At 30.3% G+C, this 5,757-nt stretch overlaps 1 pseudogene; it reads right to left on the bottom strand.

The window, feature by feature from the left end:
• Window positions 1–1,456: 1,456 nt before the first annotated feature.
• LOC145943379 (uncharacterized) lies at window positions 1,457–2,825 on the bottom strand (annotated as a pseudogene).
• Window positions 2,826–5,757: the final 2,932 nt, after the last annotated feature.

Consider the following 5,757-nt stretch of genomic DNA (forward strand, 5'->3'; position numbering starts at 1 on the left):
ACGAGATATGTTGTTGCTAGACTGTCTCTCATTTTCAAATAAGTGACTTGTCATTCTTCGAGAATAGACTATTTTTAATTGTGTCATTATGCTGCTTAAATAAATCTAATTAAATGTGTAAGTAAATTCATACCTCTATATCAATCGTTGATTTGTAAGATTACGTTGATCGTGATAATTTCTGTAATATGTATGTATATAATATAAATTGATCGTGATAATTTCTATAATATAAATTACAGTGTAACCACTTGATAAGGACCACAACCACATGGTCGAAACGTCGTGATTTGAATAAAATTTCTTATGGCTAGTTTGGTCGATTGATTTCACAACTCCGCTATTTATCGATTAGTGACTGATATTAATATTAATTTGGGAATTTATAAATAATATTACTATTATTATAGTCATCATCCAATTCATCATAAAACCGTGGTTTTTTTATTAATCTTTTTTTCAAATTTTGTATCGAATTTGATTGAAGACTTTCGAATCTTCCTTCTTCAGACGTTGAAATGTCTGCTGCTGTTTTTTCCATTTTACGAGCTATTTCATAAGTTTCTATAAAAAAATGTTTCATTTAACTCTTACACCTCAAATAACTTTTTTATTTGTGATCGTACGATAAAATGTTTCAAACAAAAGTTGTTTGACTTGAAGGGGGACAGAAGATGCCGCTACTGACATTTTTCTAAAAGACTTTTTTCAAGGTGATTTAAAGCTCATTTGTTTATTTAAATGGAATTACTATATTTTTTTTATATAAATTGATTCTACGCAATATTCTGTATTAAAAGTTATAAGGGTAAGATTATTGAAAAATGAATATTTTACGAGATGTTTTTCATAGTTTTTTTTATAGTAATTCCATTTTAAAAAACATAAATGACTTTTAAAACCACCCTTTAGAAAAAAGTCAGTAGCGCCAACTTTTTTCCGCCTTCGAAATTCTATAACTTTTATTTGAAACATTTTCCTCTAGAAACAATATTTTTGGAGATAAAAATTCGTAACGCTTTATTTTGTCCACCCTATATGTATTTCAAATTATTGTTCACTCAACAATGTAACTATTGTACAAACATGTTACATTGCAGTTACATTGTTGCTTGATGCTATGAGAATATACCATAATATTATATTTTATTATAGTAAATAGTGATAATAATTACTATATAGTCCTATAATGCGCCGGTAAATTTGTTTATTCCAGTTATCACCGGGATGGATATTTTTTATTATGGCTGCTGTGGGATTAATTTCTTTAGGTGGCCAGTAAAAAGTTTTATTGTTTGAATCCACCCAAAGTTATGACACTGTTGAGCACCAATCATCATAAAATATAACATAGTACATCTGAAATAATAAATTAAATGAAACTGGATTATAAATATTGATTCCATGTGATGGATATATTTACAAAGTAAGCATGATAAAACAAATTATTTATCACTCACTTATAAATGTATAATAAAAGAGGCATTATATAATAATCATTGTTGAATAATATTTTAAAAGCTTTTTTAGCTATTTCTTTTACAGAAATTATTTCTAAATGCATCCCTTTGTTTGCTATATATATTTGCATATCTTGGGAATTACATGGATATCCTAGTATGGATCTAAAATTGATAAATTTTTTTCCAACGATAACGGGGCATTTATTTTTGAAACCAATATATTCGATACAAAAAATGGATCCATTCTTCAAATAGCAGCAATTATTTGCGGATTTTGTTGTTAATATAAAATTTTTAAATTTGATCTGCTTGTGCGAATTTACACATCCTAATGGTAAGTTCTTTCTGTTTGGTTTTAAAAGTAATGGTGCATTTACTGAAATATTTTTTTGATCCTTATTTGCAAATCTTGCATTTTCATTAATTCGATTATGTAACTGAGATAACGGTTTTTCTGCCTTTCGTAACATTTGTTTTAACTTTTTTAGATGATTTTCAAATGGAAACGCACTGAATGTATCAAGCGATCCACATCTTTTTACATCTTGAGAGAGATGTATTAAATTGTGTATATTATAAACTAAATTATCCTTGCCGTATAATATTTTGAACATCTTGACAAAATAAAGCAATAATTCATTTGCATAAAAATTATTCCGGAAACAATCTTCTGGGTGACATAAAATCCCTATAGCCGTATGTAAAACGCAAAAATGTTGAAAATAATCCGCATTTAGATATTTGTTCAAAATAATAGGTCCTAAATATAAAAGAAATATTCTATATTCTGTGGCCTTCCAACGGTCTAATTCATTAATACCCCGTGGACGACGTGCAAATTCAATGGGTATATATTCGTGTAATCCTATTATATCTCTTGATAATTCTTATATATGTGCTGTACGTAATCGTGATATTTGATGGCCTTTAACCCATAGATTTAGCATCTTTTTCATCACTCCTAAACAAATTAGATGCATGTAATCTAATGGAAAATTGTTTATCATGTCTATAGGCAAGTTTTCGAAAGGCGAAATACAAATGTGATGCTCTTCATTTTCTCGAGTGCGGAAATTGCTGTTCGTCCTCAGCGGAGCATTTTCATCAAAAAAAACTATTTTGTGATTAATATAATCACCCTTGCAAAAACATTTGCCACAGCCAAAATATGCATTGTGCCCTTTTTGAACGAGTTACATAGGATTTGGCAGGAGCATCACAAATAATTGCTCTGATTGTAACACGGTAATTTTTATTGTTGAATAAAAAGCCTTCTTTATGGAGGATGCGATACTCATTACAGAATTCTTCTAGCAAATCTTATGCATGTGTAGGTTTTTTATAACCATGAAAAGCAGCAATTAAAAAGGGTTAGGGTTAGGTTAGGTTGACATGAATATTCTTTTTCTTTGTTTATACTTTTTTTTTAACGGAGTTATGAACGATCAAAATGAAAATGACTATTTTCTCTTCAATTCTCGATAAATTGATAAGGAAAAATCGAAATTTAAATTTAAAAAATCGATTTTACAGGATAAACTTCAAGCTTTAACGCGAAAAAATTAAAATTTTTTTCAAATTTTTTTGTGCATGCGACACGTCTACAAAGTGAGAAGAAAATTTTCCATTTTGTTAAGTTCATCGTTTTCTGTATGTAAAAAATACCAGAATTAAAGAAAATGAAAAACAGCTATAACCTTTCGAAAGTAGAGATTTCAAGTTTTGAAATCCTGTTTTAAAATTTAAATTCTAATTTTTTAAAAATAATAATTAAAACAAAGTTATAGCTATTTAAAAATTGCCTATTTTTTAGACAATTTTTTTGATCCCTTAATTATTGTGAGGAGTGTAATATTTATGTATTATTAATTAAGTATTAAAGTATTATTAATTATTTTTCTTAAAACAACCCAGGTAGCAAAATTAGTCATTTTGACGTCGATTTAACATCAAATTACGTCAAAATGACTAATTTTGCTACCTGGAAAGTTTTTAACGAAAATAAATGGCAATCTTATAAATTTTATAATTAAATAAAATTATTTGGTGTTGAGGGGGTCATCTAATGGTGATCTTTATTTGATCTTAAATCAAAGTCTAGAGGGTTATTTAAAGGTCAACTTAATTTATTTAATTGAAACCACTACAATTTTTTTATATAAATCGATTCCTTGCAATATTTGGCATAAAAAGTTAAAGATAGGATGATCAAAAACTGAATAGTTTACGAGATATTTAAATATTTAAACTTCTTATTAAATAGCTAAACTATCTTTATAGCTTATCTTTATCTCTAATAATTACCCAGTGAAAACAACCTCATATTACGATAATGTTTCTGCACCACGAGTCACAATGAAGCCTTGAGAATCAAATTCGAGTGACGAAACATTTCAGCTTTTATTCTCTGTTAATCAGTACATGTCTCGGGAAACTCTAGATCCCAAAAACCTTTAAAAATATTATATTTATCATACATAACATAAAAAGTGATAATAAAATAAAATATTATAAACCTTCTGGTGTATTTGGTCGCTCATATTTGTGTCGATGTCGCGAGCTTTGATTCTTCCGTTTTTGTAATTCTTCTCTTGACAAAGACAAATTATTATAATACTAAAAATCAAATATCATGAATTATTCTTTTATAGGAAAATATTTATATTTATTTATTTATATTTTTTTATTTATTTTATATCTTATATTATTGTATTACTTCTCTGCATTCCCCCAGCAATCCCAGCCGTTTAACTTTGCTTTGTCAGCTTTACATCGCATGTTAAGCTGCTTATTTGAAATGTCCTTTCTTTTTGACCGTCTGTAAATATTTTCATTAGATATATAAAAGCAACTAACATTACCACAATTGTGAAGTGACATTTACACATTAAACTTATCCAAATTTTTTTCAGGTGGCTTGTTTTCTGTGTCATCCAAATTGAAATGATCCATGTCATTTATATTTGCAGCTTGCTCTGCAGGCAGATAAAAAATTTGTCTTCGCAGGCAAAGTCTTTTATATTTTAAATATAAGTACTTTATCTTTTTTTACTTTATTTATTAATAATTCATCTTTTTTTTAGTTTTAATCGATTTTTTTATTTTAATATCAATCTTGTTAAGCATTTTTATTGGTGAAAGACAACTTTATGTTAATTTTACCTTTCAATGTATTAACTGCAGTATTCATTAAAGATTTATCATCCATTTGCGTAAAAGTATGTTTAGGCGAAGGACATAATCCAAAATCTATAGGATATTTCAGTAGTGATACAAGGAGAGTTCTAACCCGGGTCCTCTGAAGCGGGCGCGGGGCGCGGGGGGTTCTCCGCGGCGAGGGGTATGACGTCACGCGGGGCGGGGGTATCTCCGTGGCGCGGGTGCTGACGTCACGCGGGGTGGAGGGGATGTTTCGGCAAAGGAGGGGGAGTTTTCTGAGTGCAATATTTGTAGATGGTATCTTTACGATTTTTTTATGAGGGATCTTAGACATTTTCCCAAAAAGGTATAGAACAAGCGCCGATGTCCGGCTACTCAAACTTGTCAACGGAGCGTTCTAGAGTCCATTAAAACTATGTTTTCTTTCAATTTATGTCCATAAAATTATTAGGATATTATGGAAAGGAATGATGATTTTAGGGCCGACGCTGCGACGAACATGTCGAAACGTGATTTAATAGGCCTCTACCTATTTGCGTTGACGTTCGGCAGCTTTGTACCCTCGCGGAAAATCCCCCATAAAACGGCAGCGAAACATCTTCCTTAATATTTTTTAAGGAAGAATGCAACGTATCAGCGCCAACGTTCGGCTGTTTGTAACCGGAGCGCTCTAGAATCCATAAAACTATGTTTCTCATTTTATGGACAAAATGTCCATTAAATGTCCATAAAATCATTAGGATATTATGGAAAGGAATGAAGATTTTAGGGCCGACACTGCGACGAACATGTCGAAACGTTATTTATATAGGTGCAAATGTAAAAGCGTTGACATTCAGCAGCTTTGTACCCTCGCGGAAAATGGGTCGTAAACGAGAGCGAAACATCTTCCTTAATATTTTTAAGGAAGAATTGCGATAATTTTGAGAGGAATGGGGGTTGAAACTTATGGAGAGTCTGTCTCCGCATCAAAAAGTCTGTAGCATTCGTATAGCACAGATCAGAGTAAAAGAAATGGATGAAGATATTATTATGACTGAGGATAGTGATAATGACATAGAAATTATAGATATTGCGGAAGATAGTGATAGAGAAGAAAATGACATAGTGAGTGAATCAACAGACTCCGATTATA

This window comes from Prenolepis imparis, unplaced genomic scaffold (assembly GCF_030444845.1).
Source record: "Prenolepis imparis isolate NDT839.2.m4 unplaced genomic scaffold, iyPreImpa1.0 SCAF_12, whole genome shotgun sequence".
Taxonomy (NCBI): domain Eukaryota; kingdom Metazoa; phylum Arthropoda; class Insecta; order Hymenoptera; family Formicidae; genus Prenolepis; species Prenolepis imparis.